This window comes from Myotis yumanensis, unplaced genomic scaffold (assembly GCF_028538775.1).
Source record: "Myotis yumanensis isolate MYYU_CA2020_CCGP unplaced genomic scaffold, mMyoYum1.0.hap1 SCAF_11, whole genome shotgun sequence".
In the NCBI taxonomy this organism is placed as follows: domain Eukaryota; kingdom Metazoa; phylum Chordata; class Mammalia; order Chiroptera; family Vespertilionidae; genus Myotis; species Myotis yumanensis.
This window is the reverse complement of record NW_027223762.1, coordinates 24541068-24554439: the sequence shown is the minus strand read 5'-3', so window position 1 is coordinate 24554439 and position 13372 is coordinate 24541068. Positions and strand designations below refer to the sequence as shown.

The window sequence follows — 13372 nt, the reverse complement described above, 5'->3', positions numbered from 1 at the left end:
TTTTTGTTTTGTTGTGTGTGTTTTTTTGAATCCTCACCTGAGGATATTTTTCCATTGATTTTTTAGAGAGAGTGGAAGAGAGAGGGAAAGACAGAGAAATATTAATGTGAGAGAAACATATCGATTGGTTGCCTCCTGCACGAGTCCCCGCCAGGGCCTGGGCTGGGGAGGAGCCTGCAACCGAGGTACCTGTCCTTGACCACAATCGAACCCGGGACCCTTCAGTCCTCAGGCCAACACTCTATCCACTGAGCCAAACCGGCTAGGGCTAGATTAGGTATTTTTTCTTCCTGTTGAACAGAGGAGAAAATGGAGGTCCAAAGTATAGAAGAGAAATGACTATAGTCACAAACTTGGTAAATAGCAGAATGAAAATGATACCGAGGCCCTATGGTTTCTAACCTAATGCCTTTTCTACCATATTACTAGGATCAAGTTACTGAAAACCCATGTTAAAGTACCATGTTTTCAAAATAAAAGATTCCACAAACAACTCTGTAAGAAAATAAAAAGAACTCAGTACGAGAAACTAATAATAAACATGTATTTTGGTTTTTAAAGATTAATGGACTTCACTTGCTCAATTGAGTTAGCAAATGATTTCCACAGAGGTTCATCTAGTTACTCTTGTGATTTCTTATTTTATCTACAAAAAAGAGTTTTCACCAAAATAATTTTTTACTTATGAAATCACACCTCATAAATCTTTTCATATCTAGAATATTTAAAAACTTTCCTGTAAGAGATGTTGCAACTAAGTGTTTTCTTTGCATTAATAAATTATAATTTATGTCTACTTGAGTTCTGAAACATTTCATTTCAACTCAAACTTCTGTAAATTTCTACACTGTAACAATCATTCAGAATTTCTGGGACCAAAAAAAAAAAAAGAGAGAGAAAAGAAAGTCATTTGAAGTTAAGAAATGAATTAGCTTGTGACTAATACACAGGCATAAATTTAGAAGGACCTCCTTTTTGAACGGTTAAATAACATTTATTGCCAATCCATATAATATTACCATTTTTACTTTAAGATGCAGAGAAATTCAATTGCTTCTATTTCTTGAAAGTTTGAGACTTAAACATTATGAATGCTGGCATTCTTGAAGAGGAACACTATGTGTTTGTAATTTCAAAAAGGTACTGGCATTCTCAAACATTGACAGGCAGATGTATTTCCAACAAGTGGAAACACAGAACTCTACTGGCAAAAGGAGCAGCCAGCAAGAATTTTAATCATGATTTGGCTCAGCCTATGCTGGTTCTGACTTCACAAAAGTGCATGTTTAGGAAGCACCTTCTACCAATTAGAAAGCTGTCAAGAAGCAACATTAGAGGTTGCTGACACCAAAGCAACCCAAGATTCCTTAAAACTTAAAAACATTTCCCCCATTAATTGTTTAAATATGCCTCAATGAACCACAAACAAGATTTAAATTTGATATTGTCCAAACATTCTTGTGACTCTAATATCCTACCTACTCTGTGTTCAGGATTAGTGGAAATATACTAAATATTTTGAAAGGTCATCTAACCTAAGTAGAAGAATGTTATCTTTCCATGCATGCAAATACTTGAACATGGGAGTGATAAAAAAGAGACACAGAGAGAAAGAGACAAGTGGAATGATATAGAATGTATTTTGCTTGAAACAAATTGGGAAGAATTGAGGGGAGTTGGAGAACTGGGGTAGGAAAGCCTTGAGAAAGGGGAGGTTTAAATCATTTGAGTAGGCAGTAACTCCATCTGGTTAGTCATGGAAATCTGTAAGAAGGGAGCAAGAGTGATAGAGGGGAGTGACTGTGGTGGCAGCATTCAGAGGCAATCTGATGAGAGAGACTGGGAATGCAGACATGAGAAGCAACTGCAAGAGGAAGGGAAGTGCCCAAGTCACCATGAGAACCCAAACTGCTGTTGTTTTCTGTTCACTTGTGATCAGATCTAGTTTTTTCTTCCCTTGCCCACTATCTCCACACGTCTGCGTCCACCACAAGAAAAAGCTGTGATCACAGGCCTAAGTTTAACTTAGTTCTTACTCACCCACTGCATGATTTGTGGAAACGGGCTGGTAATCATTATTTAGCAATGACTTCAGCATTAATCAATCAGAACTGCAATGATATAACTTTGTTCCCAGTCAACCCATTCACAACCACAGACCTCTTTGGGCTACAGCGCAATAACATGGTCTCTTGGCTATTCTGCTGATGATTAATGGACTGGACAGAAAAATGTTGGAAGGGTCAGTGCAACTCTCAACGCTTTTCTGTCAGGTTGGCTTAAGGGGAAAAAAAAGCATGACAAACCATGTTGGCCAATACCTGTATGTGGTTTGCCTGAATTATAAACACAACAGTACATCCTGTTCTCTCGCAATTTATTATTAGAAGAAAGAATACAAGAAAGTGTTAGACCATGCCTATAGCTAGACAATCCTGAGCACTCCCATACTGCCCACTGGAACGTGCCCTTTGCACACTGATATAGTAATGATTACTCTCAAAATTAGATGCAATACCACTTCCTCTTCCCTTTCCTGCCTAGATGCAGGTGAACAGTGACTCTCAGAGGCAGTAAGAAAAGGACAGGGTCTTGCCAGCTGTTGCTAAGAAGGATCAACGACTTAGCTACATACATATAGCTCATTCACCTGCCTCTTCCAAATCATCCAGTGCACGTATATCATTGCCACAGGAGGAATCAGGGTCCCCAAGGCCATCCTAAGGGTGTCTGTAGAGAGTAACTGGGCCTGTAGGACTTTACCTTTTCCTCCACCGAAGGACTTTTCCTCCACACACACCCTAAAAATGGCCTTTTGGGCCTGTGCACCCCGAGGAACCTGATTTCTCTTGTGTGAAAATATCAAGAGCCAGGAAGAATGGAACACAATGTGATTTATCCCCTCATCCCTCTTCCTGCTGGATATGCCCCAGGGTGGAGCTATTCTTGCTGTCACAGATAATTCAGCCCTGAGTGGATCAACATGTTTAAAAGAAGTTTCCAAATATGTCTAAAACTCTAGGTGCAGAAACTTATGTGCCAATTAACAAGGGAAATGTAGAATAGAACAGGTTGGGAATTAGGAAAAGCCAAGAGGCACTGTGACATAGTAGAAAGAGCCAGCTCTGTTGGTAACTATGTACTAATATGCCTGTGGTTATTATGCCCATGTCCCTGTTTCCTCAGCTCTAAAATGAAAGGAATTTGGTGAGAAAAGCTTTTGAGAAATATTGATTTCTGTTGTCTACCTGTCTTTTCCCCTTTTCCTCTCTCATTCTAACTGGTTCTGTGTCTTTACCTCAGGAGAGGCTTGTGGCTGAACTTCCAGGCTTTAGTTCTGAATAAACCCATCAAAGAGAATTGTGGCTTGAGGAGAACCATATTTCCCCACACTATCAAGATCTATTCTCTGCTTCTTGGCAGTACCCCTGTTCTGCATGCCTCAGGGAGGCCATGTCTTTACCAAAGAGTATCTCTTTTCTAGAAAATAGCAGAGGGTCAACCCAAAGGGATAATGCAGATTGGGACACTCTATTATGGAGTAATGATGAGAAGGGCCTCCAGATGTTCTTGTGCTTCTTAAGATGCCTGGTCCCTGCCAGAGCCCTCAGTGAGTGTACACAAGATACTTCAGACTGACCAAAGTTGAATTTCCTGTCCACCCAACAGCACAGGGGCTCCAAGTTTAAGTTGAATTCAATACTCTGAAGACTCTAAGGAACCATCAATGGTAAGATGACCTTTAATTTAATTTGTGTCTCATTATTTATTAAAACGAAGCCTAAACAAATCTTGCACATAGTAGTAAATCTGCTCTCTTGGGGTTGAACTCACCAATAGTTTACTTTTGCCAGCCATCTTGTCATGCTTTTCCTACACTGATCCTTTCTGGCCTTCATGTTTTCTCATTTGGGGTATTTTATTGCAAAATATTTTTAATGCAAATACAATGTGTATGCATGTGTATACACATATGAGATCATTATAATATTATTTTACATCTTGCTTTTTTTCCACTTAATGATATGTCTGAGATATAGACCTATCTCATTTTTCTTGGCTGCATACTGTTCCAATGTGTGATGTACCATGATTTATTCAATGAGCCCCCATCTAACAGACATTTCCATCACCACCCCAACTTTTTAGCAATTACAAACATATTGTACTGCAGTGAACATGCCTATACTTATATCTGCATCTTTCAGTGAGTTTATTTTATAGACAAGCAGTGAAATTGCTAAGTCAAAAGATATGTGCATTTAAAATTTTAATACCACTTTTTATTATCAAATAAAACAAAAATACAGACACCCAAACAAAACAAATATGGAGCTTAATGGATTGTTATACAGTAAGCACACTTTTAACCGTCACCCAAGATCAAGAAACAGAACTTGGTCAGCCATGTTAGAGGCCCTGCATGTGCTCTGTGGTGATCATAACTGCCTCCCTTCCCCTGAAAGTAACCACTATACTGACCTCTATAGAAATCACTTCCTTCTAATTTTTAGGTTTTAGCAACCAAGTGGCATTCCTGAACACTGTGGTTCAGTGGTGTCCATTTTTAAAAATCTTTGATAGGTCTTTTAAACCTCTTTAAACTTAGTTTTCCTTTCCAAACATTTATTTTCCATGCAGTTTATCTGTTAAAGAACCCAGAGCAATTTGACCTGTAGAGTTTCCTGCAGCCTGGATGATGCCAGTGCCATACTCTTGGTGCAGTTCGGCAAGTTCTCCTGCCCTTCATATTTCCTGCAAACGTAACTGGATTTTTAGGCTTGATGAGACTCAGGTTTTGAGTCTCACCTTTGGCAAGATAATGAGTGGTAATCAGGAGGTCTCTGTGACTTTAGCATATATTGATGCTCAATGCCTAGACCCATTAATTTATTGTGGGCTATAGGATATTCTAATTCAGTTATATATTTTTCATTTATTAGCTAGAATATTTCTATAAAAAGATACTTCCTCCCATCTATTGTTTAATTGGTGGTACAATTTAGATAAAAGAGGAAAAGTAAGTGCTTGATTTTTTCCCTTTGTTCACTAATATTTCTGGTCCTCCTACAAAGGTGACTTTTTATTTTAGTCATCATAAACTCATGTATTCTTCATATTTTATGGGTTTTGAGTCATTGCTATCATTACTTTTATTGCCTCTCAATTTATCTCCCTTTGGCCAGAGAGATCCTCTTCCATTGGTACTTGAGTCCTTTTGACATGATCCTGGTAATTTTTGATAGCTTCCTTGCCATCTGATATGACAAAATATTCTAGGCTCATCTTGTACATCGCATGCCCCAGATCTGGAATCTGCCATTTCTCCAATAGGCCCTGGTTTCTTTCAGTAGGAAATGGTATTTCAAAACCACATTATAGGCACTAAATATGTTTATCACTTCTGTGTTAGCATGGTTTTTAGGCCTTTTTAGTGGACAGAGCTAGGAAATATCTATATACTATTAAAAATAAAATACATGCTGAGTTTATTTTTATACTTCTAATTTAAATTTAGAACCATAGGCTTAGGAACACAATAGGCTCAGAACAATAATAGTACCATCACCACCACGATTGCTAAAAGTTACATGTTTTTCGTTTGCACTCTGCATTTGCTTCTATTTTTGAAAAGTAGTTTCTACTATATCTACATTTGTCTGAGTGTATACCCACTGCATACAATACTAGCTCCCTTTCATTCCTCACTTTATCCTGATTCTACAAGTAGCTGTATATTTTAATCCTCACAAATCTCCCTACTGATGTGGCATGAGTTACTTTGAAGCTTGTTTTCTAGTAGATACACAGGAAGGACTCACAGGAACAATATCCCCTGAGTTTTTACATGCTGGTAACACTTTGTGTTCCTTGTACCCAAAAGTCAGTTTTTCTGAATATAAAAATTCTCAGCTCACATTTAATTATGAATCTTAAATATGTTACTCCATTTTCTTCAGACCTAAGTGTTATTGTTGAAACATTTGATGTTAACCTATTTTTTCACTTACAATACTGTCTTTTAAAAACTATATGCCAATCAGTGATTCTCTCTGATCATTGATGTTTCTATCTCTCCCTCTCCCTTCCTCCCTGAAATCAATAAAAATATTTTTAAAAATGTAAAAATTGCCTAGATATTGCCAAACTACCTGGAGGATGATGTGCTTTTTTTGGACATTTGCTTTAAATTAGTAGACTCCTATTCCTAAATAGCAAAAAGGAAAATAGTGAATGTTCTAAGAAGAAGCTATGCATCCTATGCATTTTCATTCTGAACAAAAAGTCTGTGAGTAGGTATCAAAGAGCTTTGTAAATAAGAGCTGGTGGGCTCTTAAATTCTATAGAACCTTTACAGAATGTTTATGGCTGCTTTGAGATAATTAATGTAGCTGGAGGTTGGGGAACATGCTGACTTTTAAAGGATCATTCAGGAGGAAGATGCATATGAACCTTTCCATTAGCCACAACATCTTTGAAGTAGAAACTGAAATTCTCTGCAGGGTAAAGTTTGAATATAAATATGTTGGAGGGATCTATTTGGGTATCTCTCAGACCACAGGTCACATGTCTGTTTTTTCAGCTTTCTTCAAAAATTAAGTCAGCTGGGAAGGATAGTTGGTTTTTATACATTATTCTATTTCAACGAGCTTCTCATTAACAACAGACAGCTTCTGATAGGGACTTTTAGTTAGGTTCTCAAAAAACTTCCACAACAAGTAGCTTTTTGGGACCTCATACTTAGCTTATATCTTTACTGTAAAAATGAGTCCAACGCCTCTAAAATCACATGGTATTGTCTAGTTAACTAGTACAGATATTTAAGGTAGAAAAAGAAAACATTCTGTATATGACTTATCTTTCCAGACTCATGTACGGAAGAGTTCCTAGTCACTGACTAATTACATATTTTAAAATACTGGACTCCTTCCTTGTATTTGGGTCAACATTTGTCCCTGTGAATTTTATGTTCACTCCCAATTCACCAAAATACGATGCTGCCTACTCAGTGGCCTGATCATGTGAAGGTGAAGATCCAGCTACATCTTCAAGCAGAACTACTGTCATTGAACCTATCACTGGGGAACTCAGAATGAAACTCAGTAGAGGCTTTTGTTAGGGAGTCTTGAGGCCAATGATGATTCTCTAGACTAAAAGTATTCAGAATGGATAAATCAGGGAAAGATGGAAGACAACCTGGAGCACCTATACTACCAATTTTCATCTGCCTTAAAAACAACAACAACAACAAAAAAACTTTTCCTGAATGAATGAGTACAGTGCTGTCTTCTTGAAGATATTCCAATAAAACCTTGAAAAGTACCAGTTTCTAGGGCTAATTCATTTATTTAAATGTATGTTGCTGTCATAGTTGTATTAATTCTACAGAATACTAGCTCACAGACTATCTGGAAGGCCCCAAAGGGATTATTACCTTCTAACAGCTTAAAGCTCATACATTTCATTCATTCCTCATCAATCTATCATATGATTCCCATTCATCCAAAAATATTAACTACTTTAAAATTGGACTCTGCAACATTGGAGTCCAGTTTTAAAAAGTTAATTATTACCTAAATGCAAGTTTCCCAATTGGCATTCATAAGGTGTGAAGTATCAAAAACTGTATTTTTAAGTTCCATGCACAGAAGATGCTGTTAATTGCTAAAATTTATTTGGCTTAAGAGACCTATTTGCTCCTCACTGCATTGCTCTTCACTTATTATCCTGCACATTAGTTGGAGAATGAGAAGTCTTTTCTTTTTGTTGTGTTTTTAATATTTACCCTGTTTTTTAAAAAAGATGAGAAAGAACCCTAGAGGCCAGCAGGGAATATGGAGTTCAGTCAGGGAGTAGAAAGAGCTAACGAGAAAATGAAATGTACAGGGACTAGGAGAAGGTTGTTGTTTGATATTTTGCAGAAGCAAAGGAGAAACATTTTTTTTAGTTTTATTTGCACGTGTGGTTATTTTTTTGTATGTAGATAAGTGCTTATGTATGTATAGAAAACCAGTATCAGGGAAGATTTGCAGCAGCAGGCAAGGAGTTTTAAAGGAACGTCCTAGACAGGTATTTGCTACAGGAGGACTGTTTTTGCAGTAAGAAAGTTCATACAGCAAGGAAATGCCTGGATAAAAACATGGATTGATGACAAATGGTTGTGTAAAATACTGACCTGTTTATTATTAAAGAATTATGTAAACATCAACCTGGATATATATAGAATCATGGTAGTCTACATCTTGTGTGCTTATCACCTACTCTTTTGGGAACTATACATATATCAATACAAACATGAAGAACTAGAACAGTTGCAGAAAGGCCTCATAAATGATTTGAGGACTGGTGGCTTACTGCAGTGGATAAAGCACTTTGGAAAGAATACTGAACAAAAACATGATTGAATTTTATGAATATGAAGTTCATATACTATATAATCAAGAATGAGTCATCAGACTATCCAACACCAAAACTAAAGGGGATAAGGAACACCTGAACTTTGAAAGAAGCAATTTTAGAACATGAAAGGGGAAATTCTCCTTTACTCCTTGACTTATAAATTTGTTATACCAAGAAGTACTAGAGAGATGAACAAAATAAATGCTATAGGAATTTAGGTAACTGCAATGATAAAGAACTAAGAGAGCTAGAGCGGTTTAGGATATATCTGTGATATTTTAATGATGCTGTACTTATGATTATTTTTATCCTTCTACAGAAACATTTCTTGGTTTGTTTAGCAGAGTAGTCTTCTGAATGAACCATACTAGGTCTTTTCTACAATGACAAAACTACATTGTGCCAGTATCTAGCACAGTACTGGTAGAAAATCGCCTATTAGCCTTTGCTTGAGTTGTTTCCCTCTTGTACTGGAGAGAGGTATGGCCTTTAGAAAATTGATGTTGTTGACTTAATATCTGAATATTTAATTTGGATGAGGAAGTCATTTGAGCAATGCAGATAATTGTCATTAATAAATAAACAAATTGAATGAATTGCTAATAGCAATGGGATGTTAATGTGTATGATGTAATACTGGGTTAAGACTCCTGAGTTCCATTGTGGCTTCTGCTACTGCCCAAGAAATGCTTCATTACCTTTGATAAATAAAGATAAACCAAAACAGATAAACAAGGCTAACCAAGACAGACAGCTGCCTTAATAGGCCGCTTTGGTATTGCTTCAACCCATACTCTTTAAATATGTGTTTAATATTTAGTTAAAGACAGCCTGAGAACCACAGAGGAAAGAGGATAGGATCAGTCTTTTCTCTGTTGGCTTGAACAATGTAGTTCTGACCCAAACTTGTACCCTCTGCTCAGCAGAAGACCTCTTTAGTAACCACACTCTACCCCTCTTTGAAGGCAGGTGAGTGAACTTCTGTTGTTACTTGAGCAACTCTCTTAGGAGTCTCCCACCCCCAAAAAACTTCCTGAAAGGATCCTAGTAAGCATAATAATTTCCATTCATTACATTTCAGTATACATATTGACCCAGTATGCAGATTGAGTATACACTTCATGTACAGAATGATGCCTGGAGTTCCACCCTTACTTTAACTCTTCAGATAAAACAAAAAGAAGAGTGCTAGTACTACTATAGCAATAGGCATAGATAGTCACCAGATTGGCATTCCATGAGGGCAGAGATTTTGTGTTACTTCTGTATCCATAACATCTAGCTCAGTGTGGGCAGACAGAGTGCGTTTACTCAATGCTGACGGAAATAGTGCATGGGTGATTGAAGGAAGATAACACTGGGTCACTCTCTGATTCTCTTTATTTGGTCCATAAAGGCACCTTAATGACCACCATACTTTGTTATTACACTGACTCATGGTGAGAATCAATTCATGTTTAAAAGAGGAGGCATCCTGGGAAGAGGGGTATTCATTTCTTGCTAGCCAACAGCATAGGAATTTCAGGTTTTCAAGCCCAACCATTTAAACTATTCTGTTTTTTTCTGAACAGCTCAATCTGCATTGTATTAGATTGAGCTATATAAAAAAGCCTATTTTAAACCATTTTTGACCTACAAAGAGGCTAATCATAGTGGAAACTGCATTGTTTTCAGCATGACTTGGTGGAGTACATGGAGGTCAGATTCTGGCGTTCTGTGAAACGTTAGAGAGCCACTTAACTCTCCTATGTCTACTCATTTCATAACTATTGAGCTTCTATTATATGCAAGACTCCGTGGGGAACACTAAGATGTGCGAAACACAGTTTCTGCCTCCTTTAGGCTCACAGTTTACTTGGGGAGATGAAAATTCACCTGCAAAATATTATAATCCAAAGCAGTATATGGTGCCCTCAAAGTTGTTTTTTTTTTTTTAAAGTAACTTCATCCCCAGCAAGAAATTACTTCCTGCTGCAATAATCAGGAGAGAAATATAGGAGAGGACAGTTGAGCTTGGGCTTAAAGAATGATTAAGTTTCATTAAGCAGAGAATTGGAGGAAGGCAGTTCAAGCAAGTCACATGGCAGGAGCAAAGGTGCAGAGGCTGAAAACACCAGCTATTTTTGTGTGGCTGGACAGATGGTTTGTGTGGGTGGGCTGTGGGAGATAAGGCTAGAAACCTGTTTCTTCCATGGCATGTAGTAGGCACTTTTTCATTTGAGTTGCTACACTGGATAAATGAAATAAGGAAGACTGGTAGAAAGAACCCAGAATGGGAATCAGGAGGCTAGACATGAATTTTGTCACCAATTCTGACTCCTTCAAACAAATCACTATGGGATGGCATTGTTTTCAACTGTCAAAGGGTGGTTCTGAGAGTTACAAGGGTGACTTGAGCAATCAGAAGGAAAACCTTGGAAAAGGAAAACTGCTATATCTTTTCTCCGAACATAAATTGCTATGGATTAAAGTAAATTTAGATATATTTGGTAACAATAAGTCTGTGTACCTTCTCCCTAAAATACTTACTGCAGGGTAATCTCATTTCTCACAGTGAAGTAGCTGGGGAGGTGGGAAAAACCCAGAATCCAACAATTTTTTTAGATGGAGGCATGGACAGACCATGTGGAAATAGCTGCTCAATGTCAAATGAAAGGCTCATCACCACACCTGAGGGAAGCCAGGGGAGGAAGCCTCCTGGAAGCAGGAGATCAGATGGAAGGATTCATTGAGCCCCAGGAATATCATCAGATTGCAAAAGCCTCCTGGTGTCTTTCCAATTCTGCCCTCCAGTTTTCATCATGGAGTAATTCTTCAGGTATCTTCCTCCTAAGCGAACACGGAAGCCTCCACCTCAAGTTGAGCTTATGGCTGTTTCAGGAAAGGAAATGAGGACTGAGCAGAGATGCCCTGCATCTGCTGCTTCTGTTCCGTAGGCAAGCCGATTTGGGGCATGTCTCAGACTGGGAAAATCCTGAGCTCCTTCATTCAACCTGTTGTTGAGAAGCACGAGTCACAAAGGGAGAGGTCCAACATATTGGGGAAGTACCTGACATCATGCCGAAGAGCAGTGCTGCTGGTCACCAGGTATGGACAGGCTGAAAACAAACATTTCTTCCATCGAAAGAACTAGAGCCACACTTGTCTGGACCCTTGAGAAAGTTTCTCTTAAAGTTCAAGTGAATAAGAAACATTCAGTCCAGGCAAGTTCTGTATCGTGTAAATTTCTTGGTCTGGGAAACAATTTCAAATGTCCCCATTTAACTCTAGAGGGAAAAAATAACTGTCATTTCCTTGTGTGCCTGTCATTATTATTCCAGAAGGATTGGCTGGTGCTCATGATATGTGTCAGTTATCACAAGATGATGAGTTTCAGAAAATTATTGTTTATGGCAGTTGAGAGTGTGTCAGTGTCCTGCTTTCGTAAAAGAAGGTAAAGGTTAGTCCCGAGGTGTGATTCCAAGAAGACAAGCACAGAGCCCGAGGCTGAGCTATTAGGAGGCCTGGCATTTCACAGCAGAGCTGCCATGAGCAACATCAACAATAATTAATAACACCTCGGAATGCAGCAGGGTGTTTGGCTGCCCAGAAAAGTTCTGTCAAGACAGGTGAGGGTCTGGGCCTCAGGTTGTAGATTTGCAGGCTGACGCATCCAGGAGGACCAGGGTCAGATGAGGTCTCTGAATAACAGGGATAAGGATTCTCTTGTCTGACTCCCAAGAACATAGTAAGATTAAGTAGTGAGAAGCATATGGACATGCTCTGTAGAGGTCTGTCCCCCAGAAGTTTGCAGTGTATAGATTTGTGTATTCGATTATTCATAGCTTGTTTTGTATAATGATATATATTTATAGTAGATTTATGTCAAGAATGTTATTCTTTTCTCCCATTGTGGATTATTAGCATCAGAAATAGTTCAGGATATATATGACTTTTCCACTCCTCAAACAAAGTGATTCTGGGGGATTAATTGGATGTGTAAGATTTTAATTCTCTGATATTTACCTTCTAGAAATGTGTCCAAAATAATTTTAGTAAAGCACAGTTCCATAAGCAACAGAATGGACACTGGAATGCTTGGGCAGGGTTGTACCCAGGCTTCCTTTGTGTCTGACTATTGGATTGAAAGGGGTATTCTTTTTCAGCAACTCTTCTTCCATATTACCCTGCCTGCTCTGTTCACTTCTTCCCTGTGCCCCTCAGTATTGATGGACTCATTTCCTTTGGAATTGTTTAGCGCATCTGCTTTGTGACACTTCTTTTCTAGTAAGCCCAAAGCTCCCCGGCACTGGGATATGGTGTCTTGTTCACCAGGATTTCCCCATAGCAGGGACTGGTTCTCTCCCATCCAGCCTTGGACACTCATCTGGCAGAGGCACACTCTTCACCTCTTGTCTTCTCCCCAGGCTTCTTGGAGGGGGTGGCTATTAGCTAACTGGCCTCAGATTACCATCCAACCTCGGGGTTGCAACAGGGCCACAGGCAAATAAGTCTTTCTTCACAGTAAAAAAGTTCCGTCATAGCCAAAGCTAATTCACAGACCATGGAGTCCACTGGGAATTATCAGGTGGCTCATCCATCGAGTCTCTCTGTTCTCTCATGTGCTCTCCCTTGTCCCTACCCTTCTTCTATCTTATGCTTATTTTCTATAAACCAGTCAGAAAGCCTTGAAAGTGGAAGAAAATCTTCTATATCTGTCTTGAACACTGTGCACAAGCTAAAATAAAACAAAAACAAAAAAGCAAAATATACTGCCCTGTCTGGTGGTGGTCAGTGGTTAGAGCGTTGTCCGAGAACTGAACGGTCGTGAGTTTGAGTCCCAGTCAAGAGCAAGTACCTGGGTTGGATCCTACCCTGGTTGAGGCACGTTGGGGAGACAACCAATCAATGTTTCTTTCTCACATTGCTGTTTCTCTCTCTCCCTCTCCCTCTCTCCCTTCCACTCTCTCTAAAAAAAAATTTTTTTTAAATC

The 13372-nt window shown here is 38.6% G+C and overlaps 1 protein-coding gene across 1 annotated transcript in view; it reads left to right on the top strand.

Annotated features, from left to right (window-relative positions):
- PIGF (phosphatidylinositol glycan anchor biosynthesis class F) overlaps positions 1 to 13372 on the top strand; it is a 77276-nt gene that overhangs the window by 6252 nt on the left and 57652 nt on the right. The gene's annotated exons all lie outside the window — the stretch shown is intronic.